The sequence below is a fragment of the Triticum dicoccoides genome, chromosome 3A (genome assembly GCF_002162155.2).
Source record: "Triticum dicoccoides isolate Atlit2015 ecotype Zavitan chromosome 3A, WEW_v2.0, whole genome shotgun sequence".
Taxonomy (NCBI): domain Eukaryota; kingdom Viridiplantae; phylum Streptophyta; class Magnoliopsida; order Poales; family Poaceae; genus Triticum; species Triticum dicoccoides.
In genome coordinates this window covers 607,721,994-607,741,602 of record NC_041384.1, presented here as the reverse complement: position 1 = coordinate 607,741,602, position 19,609 = coordinate 607,721,994, and the positions used below count along the sequence as shown (strand labels likewise).

General features: G+C 45.7%; 1 pseudogene; it reads left to right on the top strand.

Moving 5' to 3' along the window:
• The first annotated feature begins 8,334 nt into the window (after positions 1 to 8,334).
• Positions 8,335 to 10,037, top strand: LOC119272296 (annotated as a pseudogene).
• The last annotated feature ends 9,572 nt before the right edge of the window (positions 10,038 to 19,609 follow it).

Here is a 19,609-nt window from a genome sequence, read left to right as displayed (position 1 = left end):
CTTTGTGTGTGTGCGCTGTGTGCGCGTGGGCTGTGCCACAGCCGTGTGTGGCCGGCCTAGTATAATTAGGTCTAAACTAATTTAGTTTAGATTAGTTGGTTAATTAATTAGTTTAAGCCTATTACATGTGGACCTGCATTTATTTAAGCTAGTTTTAGTTATTTGTTTAGGTATAGCTTATGACATGTGGGCCACCATCTCCCCTTTTGACCAGTCAAATTGACTTGGTCAATCCGATTAAATAAATGCAAAATTTTTAGAAAATTGAATAAACTTTGAAAATCCATAGAAAATAATCCATAACTCGGATTGGAATAGTTTATATATGAAAGATGATCAGAAAAATTAGACGAATCCAAATATGCCACTCATTTGCCTACCACACACCTCAAGCATGATGAACATGGAACTTTTCCCTTCGATTCATCTGTCCAAAAACGCGAAACACCGGGGATATTTTCCCTGATGTTTCCCTCTTCACCGGTATCACCTAGTACTGTGTTAGGTCACCTCTAGCACCGCGAATTGCCACATTACGTTTTGTGTTACTTTGTTTGCTCTGTTATTTATTGTGTTCGCCCTCCATTACTTCTTTCCGGTAGACACCCCGAGGCTGCCGGTGACCCCTAGTTCGACTACGGTGTTGACGACCCCTCTCTCTTGCCAGAGCAACCAGGCAAGCCCCCCTCCCCTTGATCACCAGATATCGCCTACTCTCCTCTATACTGCTTGCATTAGAGTAGTGTAGCATGTTACTGCTTTCCGTTATCCTATCCTGATGCATAGTCTGTCCTTGCTACTACTATTGTTACCTTTACCTGCAATCCTAAATGCTTAGTATAGGATGCTAGTTTACCATCAGTGGCCCTACATTCTTGTCTGTCTGCCATGCTATACTACTGGGCCGTGATCACTTCGGGAGGTGATCACGGGCATATGCTATATACTTTACACTGTTACATTACTGGTGATACTGTTTGGAGATGGGGGCTGAAGGGGCAGGTGGCTCCATCTAGGTAGAGGTGGGCCTGGGTTCCCGACGGCCCCCGACTGTTACTTTGTGGCGGAGCGACAGGGCAGGTTGAGACCACCTAGGAGAGAGGTGGACCTGGCCCTGGTCGGTGTTCGCGGATACTTAACACGTTTAACGAGATCTTGGTATTTGATCTGAGTCTGGCTACTGGCCTATACGCACTAACCATCTACGCAGGGACAGTTATGGGCACTCGATGTTGTGGTATCAGCCGAAACCTTCGTGACGTCAGCGACTAAGTGGCGCGCGCCGGATTGGACCATAAGCCTGCTCTTGTATTAAGGGGGCTAGTTCTGCTTCCGGCCACGTACGCAACGTGCAGGTGTGCAATGGGCGATGGGCCCAGACCCCTGCGCCATAGGATTTAGACCGGCGTGCTGACCTCTCTGTTGTGCCTAGGTAGGGCTGCAACGTGTTGATCTTCCGAGGCCGGGCATGACCCAGGAAAGTGTGTCCGGCCAAATGGGATCGAGCGTGTTGGGTTATGTGGTGCACCCTTGCAGGGAAGTTAATCTATTCGAATAGCCGTGATCTTCGGTAACAGGACGACTTGGAGTTGTACCTTGACCTTATGACAACTAGAACCGGATACTTAATAAAACACATCCTTTCAAGTGCCAGATACAACCGGTGATCGCTCTCTCACAGGGCGACGAGGGGAGGATCATCGGTTAGGATTATGCTATACGATGCTACTTGTTGCTACTTGGTGAACTTACCATCTACTCTCTCCTACATGCTGCAAGATGGAGGTGGCCAGAAGCGTAGTCTTCGACAGGATTAGTTATCCCCCTCTTATTCTGGCATTCTGCAGTTCAGTCCACATATGATACCCTTATTCCATTTGATACCCATGCATATGTAGTGTAGATCCTTGCTTGCGAGTACTTTGGATGAGTACTCATGGTTGCTTTCTCCTCCTTTTTCCCCCTTTCCTATCTTTCTGGTTGTCGCAACCAGATGCTGGAGTCCAGGAGCCAGACGCCACCGTTGATGACGACTACTACTACTCGGGAGGTGCCTACTACTACGTGCAGCCCGCTGACGGCGACCAGGAGTAGTTTAGCAGGATCCCAGGCAGGAGGCATGCGCCTCTTTTGATCTGTATCCCAGTTTATGTTAGCCTTCTTAAGGCAAACTTGTTTAACTTATGTCTGTACTCAGATATTGTTGCTTCCGCTGACTCATCTTTGATCAGCTCTTGTATTCGAGCCTTCGAGGCCCCTGGCTTGTAATATAAAGCTTGTATTATCTTAATTTGTGTCTAGAGTTGTGTTGTGATATCTTCCCGTGAGTCCTTGATCTTGATCGTACACATTTGCGTGTATGATTAGTGTATGGTCAAATCGGGGGTGTCACAAGTTGGTATCAGAGCCGACTGCCTGTAGGAATCCCCCTTTCACACTCCTTGGCCTAAGTTGAGTCTAGACATTTCAAAAACTTTTACTAACATGGTTGTGTGCCTTACGGGCCCACGTCGCCATCTCGGTGGTATTAGGATCTTTTACTCCTCGATCCTTACTCTGGGACTCTAAACTCTCTTCTATTCGGGTTAAAGGAATCTTGCTAAATCTAACATTAGGATCTCGTTATCACTTTCACCCGGAGAGCCCCTTATTACTGATGACCGTCCGCTGTACGTGAAGACCCTGAAGATACTCTCCGCTGTTAACCCGAGAACTTGTGTTGATCGCGTTTGCAATTCCCCTTCCACCGTCAACCCTTATGGATAACTATTTGCAGTTATTATTCTTACATTCATCCCCAGTTGGTTTTGTTATTACAAGATACCCCGAAATACTTGACGTTGTTTCAATAATCCTTTGAGCTTACTGCCTTGCTGTTCTTTGTCACCTGAATACCCCTATGGATAATTCTCGCACTTATTGAGTATCCGTTCACCCCCCAGTTGTTCATGTGTTTCACAATGGTCTTCGAAATACTATTTGATCCTCCAAGGATCCTTAGTAGCTTATTGCTCTGCAATACTTGTCTACTTGCATTATGGATGCTCTCCATATGTCTGGCAATGTTCGTTAGTATCCTTAGACACCGTAAATTTTGATCCTATTGATTCAACATGAGTGCGAATGCACGCTATTATCAGTTGATCCTTTTAAATTATCTTTTTGGCTCAGACGTCATTTTTGAACATGAGCTTGTTCTCGACCAATCTGTTGCCGTCAATTGTACCCTTAGGTCTATTGAACTTATCCACCCTTGATCAAAGCGTCTGCTTCTGATCCTTCTATTTGGGAATCATAATTTCTTTGATAACTAAGCATCGAATCATTCAGGTGTTCTATAATCTGATGCCCTTGCATCCTTTCTTCAACTGATTGTGTGCCGATGCTCACATCAACTCCGCTATGGACCGTCAGATCCTTTATTGGATTATTATTCGATAGTATCCTCCTTATTCAATAACCTTGTTAGCCTTTCCTCGGATACATAATGCTTTTGGTTAATTGTATCCTCTGTTTTTCTCAACCATGCTCTGTTTTCGAGCTGGTGGTATTTACGAATGAAGCTTGTGGTATATGATTCCACGATACCCTGATGGGTTAAACCTATGCTTTTCTTAATCTATGTGAACCCAAAAGTTTTCACGGGTCATACTCCTTTGGTAATTCATCAGGTAGGTTTTGACACTGAAATCATTTTTATCTAGAGCAGTGAATGAAAGGTTATGCATTGAAGAAGTGGGAGTCGACCTTGAACTTTGTGTTCATGCCCATGGACACGATGTAGATCTTATCATTAAAGCTTCTCTTAAATTAAATTTTTCCCTTGGTATAAGTTCTTATATCTAGGATCCGGCCTTTTGCAATCGTGGTTTCGACCATATGTTCTTCTTTGACCCCATTTCACGGGCAAGTTTAAGCACTTGTCTTCTGTGGATCAATACACCAGTCCAACCTGTACTTTAATCTTCCATCGAGTATTACACCATGGTACCTCGATAATATCATGGGACATCATAACTTCTTATGGGTTTTTCATCAACTATTATCACTCACCGGATCCAATTGTTCCTAGGTTCTGGGTTGTCATCAATCGAGAACACCGAATAGTGAATCGAGTCCGCACTCCGATTCAATAACCCTAAATATTTTTGTTGCGTATGAGTTTAATAATCCTTTAAGTCATTCCTTTCTTGATCGGCTATATCCTTATCGTGCTGCTCTTAACTGTGCTACCTGGTCCTTCTTCCCGGAGCACAAATTTTCGATGATGAGCTAAGCTTACGTCGATCTTCCTCGTCAAATCAATTCTCCTCGAACAGCAAACTTGATTTCAAGTTTGTGTCATACCCATGGTTCCAATAACAACCTTTCGCTTCATCATTCCTTTGACTTGATGTCATCGCCGACCGATTACATCTTCATGAAACCTCTCGACAAATTTTTTTCATGATCATCATCAACATTTTGAGTTCTTCCAGGATATCAATTGAATTCATGATGAGAAATACCATCCTTGCCCCTCGATGAATTGTGTTATCATCGACAACTTTATTGCCTTCCCTCCAACACAAACTTGTTCGTGTTCTGTGTTATACCTTGAGTTCCTTGCTATCCAACATTTGTTCTTCTTTACCTTGGAGTATTACCATCTTTTATATCAAGGATGTCGTTCTTAGCCCAGCTGGCTGGAGGCCCTATGGTTATAGATTCCTTTTCAGCAAGGTTATCCATTCTTCCATGAGGAAATTGTAAGACTTATTCTACTAGTTATTCTTGATGGATCCTTTGTGTTTCCAAAGTCTGACCTTTGCCTAAAGACCATGTCAATGCTATCTCGAAGCATATATATGGTACTCCAATTTTCAACAAGAACATTGAAAGCCTAATGTTAAATGTTTCCTGCTCAATTATCCAAACACCGTTGTACGGGTAATGTCATGAAAATTCTCTCCCCTACCTAAAGAGTTTTCTACATTATATCCTGTCATGGATTATGTTCTGCTTGTCCTTGGGAAGAATATACCCTTGAAATATGTGTTTAAATACATTTTCCTTTCCATTGTTCTATTTAAACCTGATAATCACTTTTCATTTCCATTGGTTTGTTTAAACCTTCTTGTGATCTATATTGTATAAGCGGTAATATATCCCTGCTTATGTAAACACCTCGTTGTACCACTCTGATAGAAAGACCCTGTTACTTTTGTTGATGGCATTCTGGTAACCACCGATGGACGAGAATCTTGCCTACTGGTCCACCTTGTTCAACGAGCAGGAAAATGGTTCTCTCCGTCCCTCGCCCTTGGTACCGATGTGTTGCCGACATGACCGACAGACTATCCTCTGACATGCATGCCTTGCTTACATGATCGTGCAAGATGTCACCGACCTTCCTACTTTTAACCACATGGTGGGCCCATAACGCACAGTTCCACAGGATCGAAACCTGACTCTCCTGTATGCCTTGTTAACACAGTTATCCCTTGCTCTTGGTTTCGTAGGTAATTCATGAGCCACCTTCCTAGTGCTCCATTCTGGTATCAGACGCAATACTTACTCTCGCTGCTCTGGACCCTTTCTCACTATGGTTCAGACTTTGAGCAGCTACCTATCCGCTTGGACCCTCTCATTGTACCTTACTCTCGATGTATTTTATATGTTCAACTCGAGAGTTAGTCTTATGCTCATTCATGGGTTAACCCCCAGATTGTTTCCCTCATAAGCATCCTAACGTAGCCAAGTTGCCCCTTAACTTTTCGTAAGTACGTTGGAGTTCTTGAAGAAAAGGATGATGACTTCATCATGTTGACCTGAAGCAGAGTAATGAATACATCCACGTAATGGATCAACCTCTTCGAGAAGAGCAACCAAGATCGAGAACATTCGTTAGAATTTCGTAACCAGATCTTTCGCCCTTACACACCTCTTAAATCTCGGGACGCGATTTCTTGTAGTGGAGGAGGATTGTGACGCTCGGATATTCAAACTATAGTAACCCTTCACTAATGATGCCACATCACCACGATTACTGTTGTTAATCTTGCGATGATTCCAAATCCCGTCAAAATTCAAATTTAAAATCAAGTCAAACAATTAAAGTTTTCAAAAGTGAAAACTAAAGTGTTCGAAACGTGGCAAATAAATCGAAAGTAATATTGGTTAAGAAATCATCTATTTATAAAATGTTCCAATGCACTAAATTAATTATAACAATGATAAAACAATTATTTAAAATGCATTTAAAATAATAATAAAGGAAGTATACTTTATTTAAGGTGCCAAAATGTTTGGGGTCATAGCATATTTATGAACACTAGTTTAGGGGCTACTTTTATAATTTGTAAAACTAAAATAAGAGAGAAACTAAAAATAAAACAATAAAAGAAAACAGAAAAGAGGAAATAAATAAAACAAAAACAAAATAGCTAATACAAAAGAAAACCCCTCCCCTGGGCCGGCCCAACTGGGCACGAAGCCCCCGGTCGCTCTCCCCACCTCCCTGTTCATCGGTCTCAGGTCGCTACAGGGGCATGGCTGCCCCCGACCACCTCGTCGGCAACGCTCGGAGAGGATAAGGCCTCCACCGAGGCCCCCCTCCAGATATTTCTCCCGCATCCGCCTCTCGCTCCTCCCCCACTCTCTCCCTCGTCTCCCTCGCTCAGATCCGTCCCCACCCGCAGCCATCGTCGTCAGCCACCGCGCTCCACCACGGCCACCGACGCCCCCGCATCCATCCGCAGTTCCCGCCAGCTCCGTCCTGCTCCCCTACGTCGCCTGCGCCAATGGTCTCGAGCCGGGCGCCTCTCCTTCGTGCGGGACGAGGTCGTCTTCAACCTCAAGGAGTCGTCGACGCCATCGAATTCCGGCCACACTGAACCTCCCTCGAGCACGCTTTGCACAACTACGGGCTCGCGGTGAGCCTCTCTTCCATTCCCCCTCACTCCGTGCTCGTTCGCGTACTCCGTCTCTCGATCCACCGTGGCAGAAACTCGCCGCCGCCATGCTCATTGTCGTCACGACCGTCCGCATCCTGCCTACTACTACTCGGGAGGTGTCTACTACTACGTGCAGCCTGCTGACGGCGACCAGGAGTAGTTTAGCCGGATCCCAGGCAGGAGGCCTGCGCCTCTTTCGATCTGTATCCCAGTTTATGTTAGCCTTCTTAAGGCAAACTTGTTTAACTTATGTTTGTACTCAGATATTGTTGCTTCCGCTGACTTATATTTGTTCGAGCTCTTATATTCGAGCCGTCGAGGCCCTTGGCTTGTAATATAAAGATTGTATTATTTTAATTTGTGTCTAGAGTTGTGTTGTGATATCTTCCCGTGAGTCCTTGATCTTGATCGTACACATTTGTGTGTATGATTAGTGTATGGTCAAATCGGGGACGTCACACAGACGCATAGTCGTGCCTTCGCAAACAAAATCCTTCCGCGAGAGGCACATATTTACTTTCGCGAGAGGCACATATTTACTTTCGCGAGAGGCACAGTCGTGCCTCTCAGAAACGAAAAATAAACGTGTTATCTCTTTTTTCTGCGAGAGACACATTTACTTCTCGTGGAGGCACGGTTTTGCTTTTGCGAGAGGCACAATTTTTTCATCTGGCTTTTTCGTGAAAAAGGGTTTGTGAAACCTATCAATATAGGATGTAGTTTTGAAGATCTCGATGCGAGAAATTAACGGAGAAAACGGTTCAAGATTTGAACGTACGGTTTAAGAGATAAAACATTTTGAATAAACAGGTTAAAAAAAGAAAACTATCAAATTGCGACAAGTGGCGTAAATGACTTTTGCAAAGATTGTTCGATTTCGCGAGACATAGCGCTCGCTATATTTTACATGTGTTTTGGGCGCCAAAACAACGAACCAAATGGGGCCTCACATTATTTTCATCGTGGTATTCTGCACTCCCGAGTCGTACACTAGGACAATTGTCGACCAATTGATTTTAGCACTAAAAAAAGACTAAAGACATGTGTAATGGTGCTATGACTGTCACGTAGGATAAATGATGATGTGAAAAAGAGAGGACTCGTAAGTAAAGGTTTGTCTTTTCTAAAATTAAGAGAAGACAAAAAATGATTTCTTAGCATATTTGTTTCACCACGTTTTTAAGAAATACTAGTTTTGAATATATGATTACGAGATGACCAATTGTAAATATTATTTTGTCATTTCTAAATTACATACAAAACTTAAATAATATTATCTTATCTGCTACCATTGCACATGCCCTAATTGATTCGAGTACGACGCACATCATCATCGGTCGGGTACAATTATAATTCCCGCGCGGTGGGAATCCATTTGTGCAATGCCAAAGTCGCCGCCGCAGCAGAAAGCAATCGTCTGCGTGGTGATCACGACTCGCGAGCATCCGCTACAGGAACGGCTGACCTGCGCGACCTGCTTGGATGGCAGCCATGGCGCCAACAAAGAACGACGACCAGCCGCTACACATCCTCTTCTTCCCTTTCCTCCTTCCTGGCCACCTTATCCCGATGGCCGACATGGCCACTGTCTTCGCCGCTCGCGGCGTCAGGTGCACCGTCCTCACCACGCCCGTCCAAGGCTTCACCATCCGCTCCGTCGTGGACCGTGCGAACGACAGCAGCGCCACCGGCACCCCGATGTCCATCTCCGTCGTGCCTTTCCCCGACGTCGGGCTCCCGCCGGCTGCCCAGAGCGGGAGGGACCTTGCTACCTCCGGGGACTACCACGACAGGTTCCTCCAGACGGCGGAGCTGCTCCGTGAGCCCTTCCGCCGGTTCCTGTCAGACCACCACGCCGACATCGACGCCGTGGTCTCCGACAGCCTCTTCCACTGGTCCGCTCACGCCGCCGCGGAGCACGGCCTCCCGCGCATCGCGTTCCTCGCCACCAGCATGTTCGCCCGTGCCTGCACCGACACCCTGCTGCGGTGCAACGTGTTTGAGTCGTGCTCTGACGACCCCCGTGCCGTCGTATCCCTGCCGGGGCTGCCGCACCGTGTCGAGCAGCGGCGGAGCCAGATGATGGACCCCACGAAGCGACCACATGAGTGTGCGATGTTCCAGCTCGTCCACGCCGCGGACCGGTCGAGCTACGGCGAGCTCTTCAACAGCTTCCGCGAGCTGGAGCCGGGCTACGCCGAGCACTACCGTGCCACGCAGCTCCGCCGCCGCGCGTGGCTTGTCGGGCCGGTCGCGCTCGCCAGCGGCAGCGTCGAGGACGTGGCGTCAAGAGGCGCCGTCGCCGGCGCGCTCTCGCCAGACGCCGCCGGGTGCCTGCGGTAGCTCGACGCCAAAACAGCCAGCTCGGTGGTGTACGTCTCCTTCGGTACGATGACCAACTTTTCGCCAGAGCAGATGCGGGAGCTCGCCCGCGGCCTCGACCTCTCCGGCAAGAACTTCGTGTGGGTCATCGCCAAGGGCAGCACCGCCGCGTCGTCTGACCCGTCTACGCCAGAGGCGAACCGTGGGTACATCATCCAAGGTTGGGCGCCGCAGGTGCTCATCCTAAACCACCCTGCCATCGGCGGGTTCGTGACGCATTGCGGGTGGAACTCGACGCTGGAGGCCGTGAGCGCCGGCGTGCCGATGGTGACGTGGCCGCGGTACGCCGACCAGTTCTACAACGAGAAGCTCGTGGTGGAGGTGCTCGGCGTGGGCGTGGGCGTCGGCGCCGAGGACTACGCGTCGTGCTTGGAGACCCACCGGGTGATCGCCGGCGAGGCGATCGCAGAATCCATCCGGAGAGTGATGGGGGAGGAGGGCGACGGCATGGCCATGCGGAAGAAGGCGAAGGAGCTCGGCTTGATGGCGAGGGGCGCGGTGGAGAAGGGCGGGTCGTCGTACGACGACGTCGAGCAGCTCATGGAGGAGTTGATCGCCCGCCGGAGTTCCGTCGGATGTACCGCCGATGGGCAACGGTGATCCTCTAGCTATCACTCGATGTCACTGTGAATTTGTTGTAACATCATTCCCGTTGTGTATGTGTATGCTATCACTATCTGGATTCTGGAGCGGCAGTGTGCATTTGCTGTACAAGCACCTGAAATTGTTTGAGTTCCTGGGGAAATTTAAATTTGTTACTGGTGTCGAAGAACTGGACTCCGGGCCGTACATGTATGTAGACGCGCGCTTCGCTGCGCCGATTTTCATTGTCGCGTTTGCTGTATAGTTCTTTGTCATTTTCCTATTGCCGATGTTTGTTGTGTGCCATGTGTTTCGTTGTTTGTTTTCATAGGCTGTTGATGTGGCTGCCTTGGTCCTGGACTTTTTATTGGACATGGAATTTTCCTATGTGTATGAGTGGTGGGCGGTTGAGTTCCTACACGTGTCAGCCAAGAAATATACACGGACCTCACATATCCAATAGCCAGACCCAAGCGACTAAAACAACAAATGCCCCGTAACAACCGGGACGTACATACCTAATCTAGTGCACCAAAGAGCTCCCTTTGTAGGCAGCTTTATTATCTTTAGAGACATGCAAGCAGCAGGATCATACTTCTTATATATATGCATGCAAAGGAACAAAGTCCAAAAACAGCAGATCATACATAAGCAAGATCATGTTTCTTATATGTGCATGCAAAGGAATATTCTTATATTTTATATTCTGTCAGCAAGCCTCGACGACCAAAGGATCTTGCCAAACAAGAGCGTTTTAAACGCAGACTTATGGCCACGGCAAGCAGCCTCAAGAAAAAGCAGCAACAACTTAGAGCTGATCAGGATTTGCTAGCTGACAGATGGACTGAAATCCTTGCGGCCGAAGAGTATGAACTCGAACGCCCCTCCAAGAGTTACCCAAAGCGCAGGCTGCTACCCCGACTAGAGGAGGAAGCACCTACATCACCAGCGCATGACATGGCCGACCGGCCACCTCGTGGCCGCGACAGAGAGGCCTCTCGGCCCTCCACTCAAGCCATGCCCTGGCGCCGCGTCAAGCATACTAAGGCACAGGAAAATGCGCCCGACCTGCGCGACATACTGGAGGACAAGGCAAGGCAAACAAGACCGATCTACGGGTCGCGCAGACGCCCCACGGCACGTGACGGTGATCGTCACTCCGGATGCAATGAATCCGGCCGGGCCGAACTCAACAGACAAATCTCCTTCGAGCTGCGTCGTGATATAGCCCAATACAGAGGCACCGCACACCCACTATGCTTCACAGATGAAGTAATGGATCATAAAATCCCTGAGGGCTTCAAACCCGTAAACATCGAATCGTACGATGGCACAACAGATCCTGCGGTATGGATCGAGAATTATCTCCTTCATATCCACATGGCCCGCGGTGATGATCTACACGCCATCAAATACCTCCCACTCAAACTTAAGGGACCATCCCGGCATTGGCTTAACAGCTTGCCAGTAGACTCAATCGGTTCTTGGGAGGACCTGGAAGCCGCATTCCTTGACAACTTCCAGGGCACTTATGTGCGACCACCGGACGCCGATGACCTAAGCCACATAATTCAGCAGCCAGAGGAATCGGCCAGGCAATTCTGGACACGGTTCCTAACAAAGAAAAACCAGATAGTCGACTGCCCGGACGCAGAGGCCTTAGCGGCCTTCAAACATAATATCCGTGACGAGTGGCTGTTGGGGAACGTAGTAATTTCAAAATTTTCCTACGCACACGCAAGATCATGGTGATGCATAGCAACGAGAGGGGAGAGTATGATCTACGTACCCTTGTAGATCGCAACGGAAGCGTTGACACAACGTAGAGGAAGTAGTCATACATCTTCTTCCCGATCCGACCGATCCGAGCACCGTTACTCCGGCACCTCCGAGTTCTTAGCACACGTACAACTCGATGCCGCTCCCCGGGCTCCGATCCAGCAAAGCTTCGGGGATGAGTTCCGTCAGCACAACGGCGTGGTGACGTTGATGATGTTCTACCGACGCAGGGCTTCGCCTAAGCACTACAACGATATGACCGAGGTGGAATATGGTGGCAGGGGGCACCGCACACGGCTAAGCAACGATCACGAGGATCAACTTGTGTGTCCATGGGGTGCCCCTTGCCTCAGTATATAAAGGATGGAGGAGGAGGAGGCCGGCCAAGGCTTGGTGCGGCCAGGATGTGGAGTCCTACTAGGACTCCAAGTCCTAGTAGGAGTCCACCAAGAGGGGACGAAGGGAGAAGGAAGTGGAGAAGGAGAGGTGGCCGGCCCCTTTTCCCTAGTCCAATTCAGACTAGAGGGGAGGGGGGGCAGCAGCCCCTTGGCCCTTTTTCCTCTTCCCACTAAAGCCCATCAAGACCCATTGCTTCTCCCGTAACTACCCGGTACTTCGAAAAATACCCGAATCACTCGGAACCTTTCCGATGTCCGAATATAGTCGTCCAATATATCGATCTTTACGTCTCGACCATTTCGAGACTCCTCATCATGTCCCCGATCTCATCCGGGACTCCGAACTCCTTCGGTACATCAAAACTCATAAACTCATAATATAACTGTCATCAAAACCTTAAGCGTGCAGACCCTACGGGTTCGAGAACAATGTAGACATGACCGAGACACGTCTCCGGTCAATAACCAATAGCGGGACCTGGATGCCCATATTGGCTCCTACATATTCTACGAAGATCTTTATCAGTCTGACCGCATGACAACATATGTTGTTCCCTTTGTCATCGGTATGTTACTTGCCCGAGATTCGATCGCCGGTATCCAATACCTAGTTCAATCTTGTTACCGGCAAGTCTCTTTACTCGTTTTGTAATACATCATCCCGCAACTAACTTATTAGCTGCAATGCTTGCAAGGCTTAAGTGATGTGCATTACCGAGAGGGCCCAGAGATACCTCTCCGACAATCGGAGTGACAAAACCTAATCTCGAAATACGCCAACCCAACATGTACCTTTGGAGACACCTGTAGTACTCCTTTATAATCACCCAGTTACGTTGTGACGTTTGGTAGCACCCAAAGTGTTCCTCCGGTAAACGGGAGTTGCATAATCTCATAGTTACAGGAACATGTATAAGTCATGAAGAAAGCAATAGCAACATACTAAACGATCGGGTGCTAAGCTAATGGAATGGGTCATGTCAATAAGATCATTCACCTAATGATGTGATCCCGCTAATCAAATAACAACTCATTGTTCATGGTTAGGAAACATAACCATCTTTGATTAACGGGCTAGTCAAGTAGAGGCATACTAGTGACACTTTGTTTGTCTATGTATTCACACATGTATTATGTTTCCGGTTAATACAATTCTAGCATGAATAATAAACATTTATCATGAAATAAGGAAATAAATAATAACTTTATTATTGCCTCTAGGGCATATTTTCTTCAGTCTCCCACTTGCACTAGAGTCAATAATCTAGTTCACATCGCCATGTGATTTAACAGCAATAGTTCACATCACCATGTGATTAACACCCATAGTTCACATCGATATGTGATCAACACCCAAAGGGTTTACTAGAGTCAGTAATCTAGTTCACATCACTATGTGGTTAACACCCAAAGAGTACTAAGGTGTGAGCATGTTTTGCTTGTGAGATAATTTTAGTCAAGGGTCTGTCACATTTAGATCCGTAAGTATTTTGCGAATTTCTATGTCAACAATGCTCTGCACGGAGCTACTCTAGCTTATTGATCCCACTTTCAATATGTATCTAGATCGATACTTAGAGTCATCCAGATCTGTGTCAAAACTTGTATCGACGTAACTTTTTACGACGAACCTTTTTGTCACCTCCATAATTGAGAAATATTTTCTTATTCCACTAAGGATAATTTTGACCGTTGTCCAGTGATCTACTCTTAGATTACTATTGTACTCCCTTGCTTAACACAGTGTAGGGTATACAATAGATCTGGTACACAGCATGGCATACTTTATAGAACCTATGGTTGAGGCATAGGGAATGACTTTCATTCTATTTCTATCTTCTGCCGTGGTCGGGCTTTGAGTCTTACTCAATTTCACACCTTGCAACACAGGCAAGAACTCTTTCTTTGACTGTTCCATTTTGAACTACTTCAAAATCTTGTCAAGGTATGTACTCATTGAAAAACTTATCGAGCATCTTGATCTATCTCTATAGATCTTGATGCTCAATATGTAAGCAGCTTCACCGAGGTCTTTCTTTGAAAAACTTCTTTAAAAACACTCCTTTATGCTTTGCAGAATAGTTCTACATTATTTCCGATCAACAATATGTCATACACATATACTTATCAGAAATGTTGTAGTGCTCCCACTCACTTTCTTGTAAATACAGGCATCACCGCAAGTCTGTATAAAACTATATGCTTTGATCAACTTATCAAAGCGTATATTCCAACTCCGAGATGCTTACACCAGTCCATAGATGGATCGCTGGAGTTTGCACATTTTGTTAGCACCTTTAAGATTGACAAAACCTTCTGGTTGTATCATATACAACTCTTCTTTAATAAATCCATTAAGGAATGCAGTTTTGTTTATCCATTTGCCGGATTTCATAAAATGCGGCAATTGCTAACATGATTCGGACAGACTTAAGCATAGATACGAGTGAGAAACTCTCATCGTAGTCAACACCTTGAACTTGTCGAAAACCTTTTTGCGACAATTCTAGCTTTGTAGATAGTAACACTACTATTGGCGTCCGTCTTCCTCTTGAAGATCCATTTATTTTCTATGGCTCGCCCATCATCGGGCAAGTCAACCAAAGTCCATACTTTGTTCTCATACATGGATCCCATCTCAGATTTCATGGCCTCAAGCCATTTTGCGGAATCTGGGCTCATCATCGCTTCCTCATAGTTCGTAGGTTCTTCATGGTATAGTAACATAACTTCCAGAACAAGATTACCGTACCACTCTGGTATGAATCTCACTCTGGTTTACCTACGAGATTCGGTAGTAACTTGATCTGAAGTTACATGATCATCATCATTAGCTTCCTCACTAATTGGTGTAGGTGTCGCAGAAACAGTTTTCTGTGATGTACTACTTTCCAATAAGGGAGCAGGTCCAATTACCTCATCAAGTTCTACTTTCCTCCCACTCACATCTTTCGAGAGAAACTACTTCTCTAGAAAAACTCCGAATTTAGCAACAAAAGTCTTGCCTTCGGATTTGTGATAGAAGGTGTACCCAACTGTCTCCTTTGGGTATCCTATGAAGACATATTTCTCCGATTTGAGTTTGAGCATATCGGGATGAAACTTTTTCACATAAGCATCGCAACTCCAAACTTTAAGAAACGACAGCTTAGGTTTCTTGCCAAACCATAGTTCACACGGTGTCGTCTCAACGGATTTAGATGGTGCCCTTTTTAACGTGAATGCAGCTGTCTCTAATGCATAACCCCAAAACGATAGTGGTAGATCGGTAAGAGACATCATAGGTCGCACTATATCTAATAAAGTACGGTTATGATGTTCGGACACACCATTACACTATGGTGTTCCAGGTGGCGTGAGTAGTGAAACTATTTCACATTATTTTAATTGAAGACCAAACTCGTAACTCAAATATTTTACTTCTGCGATCATATCGTAGAAACTTTCATTTTTGTTACGATGATTCTCCACTTCACTCTGAAATTCTTTGAACTTTTCAAATGTTTCAGACCTTTGTTTCATCAAGTAGATATACTCATATCTGCTCAAATCATCTGTGAAGATCAGAAAATAATGATATCTATCGCGAGCCTCAATATTCATCGGACCACATACATCAGTATGTATGATTTCCAACAAATCTGTTGCTTGCTTCATTGTTCCGGAGAACGGCGTTTTAGTCATCTTGCCCATAAGGCATGGTTCGCAAGCATCAAGTGATTCATAATCAAGTGATTCCAAAAGCCCATCAGCATGGATTTTCTTCATGCGCTTTACACCAATATTACCTAAACGGCAGTGCTACAAATAAGTTGCACTATCATTATTAACTTTGCATCTTTTGGTTTCAATATTATGATTATGTGTATCACTATGATCGAGATCCAATGAACTATTTTCATTGGGTGTGTAACCATATAAGGTTTTATTCATGTAAACAGAACAACAATTTATTCTCTTACTTAAATGAATAACCGTATTACAATAAACATGATCAAATCATATTCATGCTCAACGCAAACACCAAATAACACTTATTCAGGTTCAACACTAATCCCGAAAGTATAGGGAGTATGCGATGATGATCATATCAATCTTGGAACCACTTCCAACACACATCGTCACTTCACCCTTAACTAGTCTTTGTTTATTCTGCAACTCCCGTTTCGAGTTACTAATCTTAGCAACTGAACTAGTATCAAATACTGAGGGGTTGCTATAAACACTAGTAAAGTACACATCAATAACATGTATATCAAATATACTTATGTTCACTTTGCCATCCTTCTTATCTACCAATCACTTGGGGTAGTTCTGCTTCCAGTGACCAGTCCCTTTGCAGTAGAAACACTTAGTCTCAGGCTTATGACCAGACTTGGGCTTCTTCACTTGAGAAGCAACTTGCTTGCTGTTCTTCTTGAAGTTTCCCTTCTTCCCTCTGCCCTTTTCTTGAAACTAGTGGTCTTGTCTATCATCAACACTTGATGTTTTTCTCGATTTCTACCTTCGTCAATTTCCGCATTACGAAGAGTTTGGGAATCGTTTCCGTTATCCCTTGCATATCATAGTTCATCACGAAGTTCTACTAACTTGGTGATGGTGACTAGAGAATTCTGTCAATCACTATCTTATCTGGAAGATTAACTCCCACTTGATTCAAGCGATTGTAGTACTCAGACAATCTGGGCACATGCTCACTAGTTGAGAGATTCTCCTCCATCTTTTAGCTATAGAACTTGTTGGAGACTTCATATCTCTCAACTCGGGTATTTGCTTGAAATATTAACTTCAACTCCAGGAATATCTCATATGGTCCATGACGTTCAAAACGTCTTTGAAGTCCCGATTCTAAGCCGTTAAGCATGGTGCACTAAACTATCAAGTAGTCATCATATTGAGCTAGCCAAACGTTCATAACGTCTGCATCTGCTCCTGCAATAGGTCTGTCACCTAGAGGTGCATCAAGGACATAATTCTTCTATGCAGAAATGAGGATAAACCTCAGATCACGGATCCAATCCGCATCTTTGCTACTAACATTTTTCAACACAATTTTCTCTAGGAACATATCAAAATAAACACATGAAAGCAACAATGCGAGCTATTGATCCACAACATAGATATGCTAATACTACCAGGACTAAGTTCATGATAAATTAAAGTTCAATTAATCATATTACTTAAGAACTCCCACTTAGATAGACATCCCTCTAATCTTCTAAGTGATCACGTGATCCAAATCAACTAAACCATAACCGATCATCACGTGAAATGGATTAGTCTTCAATGGTGAACATCATTATGTTGATCATATCTACTATATGATTCACGCTCGACCTTTCGGTCTCCGTGTTCCGAGGCCATATCTGCATATGCTAGGCTCGTCAAGTATAACCCAAGTATTCTGCGTGTGCAAAACTGGCTTGCACCCGTTGTAGATGGACGTAGAGCTTATCACACCCGATCATCACGTGGTGTCTGGGCACGACAAACTTTGGCAACGGTGCATACTCAGGGAGAACACTTCTTGCTAATTTAATGAGAGATCATCTTATAATGCTACCGTCAATCAAAGCAAGATAAGATGCATAAAAGATAAACATCACATGCAATCAATATAAGTGATATGATATGGCCATCATCATCTTGTGCCTGTGATCTCCATCTCCGAAGCACCGTCATGATCACCATCGTCACCGGCGTGACACCTTCATCTCCATCGTAGCATCGTTGTCGTCTCGCCAATCTTATGCTTCCACGACTATCGCTACCGCTTAGTGATAAAGTAAAGCATTACATCGCGATTGCATTGCATACAATAAAGCGACAACCATATGGCTCCTGCCAGTTGCCGATAACTCAGTTACAAAACATGATCATCTCATACAATAAAATTTAGCATCATGCCTTGACCATATCACATCACAACATGCCCTGCAAAAACAAGTTAGACGTCCTCTACTTTGTTGTTGCAAGTTTTACGTGGCTGCTACGGTCTTAAGTAAGAACCAATCTCATCTACGCATCAAAATCACAACGATAGTTTGTCAATTTGACTCCGTTTTAACCTTCGCAAGGATCGGGCGTAGCCACACTCGGTTCAACTAAAGTTGGAGAGACTGTCGCCCGCAAGCCACCTATATGCAAAGCACGTCGGGAGAACCGGTCTCGCGTAAGCGTACGCGTAATGTCGGTCCGGGTCGTCTCGTCCAACAATACCGCTGAACCAAAGTATGACATGCTGGTAGGCAGTATGACTTATATCGCCCACAACTCACTTGTGTTCTACTCGTGCATATAACATCAAACCATAAAACCTAGGCTCGGATGCCACTGTTGGGGAATGTAGTAATTTCAAAATTTTCCTACGCACACGCAAGATCATGGTGATGCATAGCAACGAGAGGGGAGAGTATGATCTACGTACCCTTGTAGATCGCAACGGAAGCGTTGACACAACGTAGAGGAAGTAGTCGTACGTCTTCTTCCCGATCCGACCGATCCAAGCATCGTTACTCCGGCACCTCCGAGTTCTTAGCACACGTACAGCTCGATGCCGCTCCCCGGGCTCCGATCCAGCAAAGCTTCGGGGATGAGTTCCGTCAGCACAACGGCGTGGTGACGTTGATGATGTTCTACCGACGCAGGGCTTCGCCTAAGCACTACAACGATATGACCGAGGTGGAATATGGTGGCAGGGGGCACCGCACACGGCTAAGCAACGATCACGAGGATCAACTTGTGTGTCCATGGGGTGCCCCTTGCCTCAGTATATAAAGGATGGAGGAGGAGGAGGCCGGCCAAGGCTTGGTGCGGCCAGGATGTGGAGTCCTACTAGGACTCCAAGTCCTAGTAGGAGTCCATCAAGAGGGGAGGAAGGGAGAAGGAAGTGGAGGAGAAGGAGAGGTGGCCGGCCCCCTTTTCCCTAGTCCAATTCGGACTAGAGGGGAGGGGGGCGCAGCAGCCCCCTGGCCCTTTTTCCTCTTCCCACTAAAGCCCATCAAGGCCCATTGCTTCTCCCGTAACTACCCGGTACTCCGAAAAATACCCGAATCACTCGGAACCTTTCCGATGTCCGAATATAGTCGTCCAATATATTGATCTTTACGTCTCGACCATTTCGAGACTCCTTGTCATGTCCCCGATCTCATCCGGGACTCCGAACTCCTTCGGTACATCAAAACTCATAAACTCATAATATAACTGTCATCAAACCTTTAGCGTGCGGACCCTACGGGTTCGAGAACAATGTAGACATGACCGAGACACGTCTCCGGTCAATAACCAATAGCGGGACCTGGATGCCCATATTGGCTCCTACATATTCTACGAAGATCTTTATCGGTCTGACCGCATGACAACATACGTTGTTCCCTTTGTCATCGGTATGTTACTTGCCCGAGATTCGATCGTCGGTATCCAATACCTAGTTCAATCTCGTTACGGGCAAGTCTCTTTACTCGTTTTGTAATACATCATCCCGCAACTAACTCATTAGCTGCAATGCTTGCAAGGCTTAAGTGTTGTGCATTA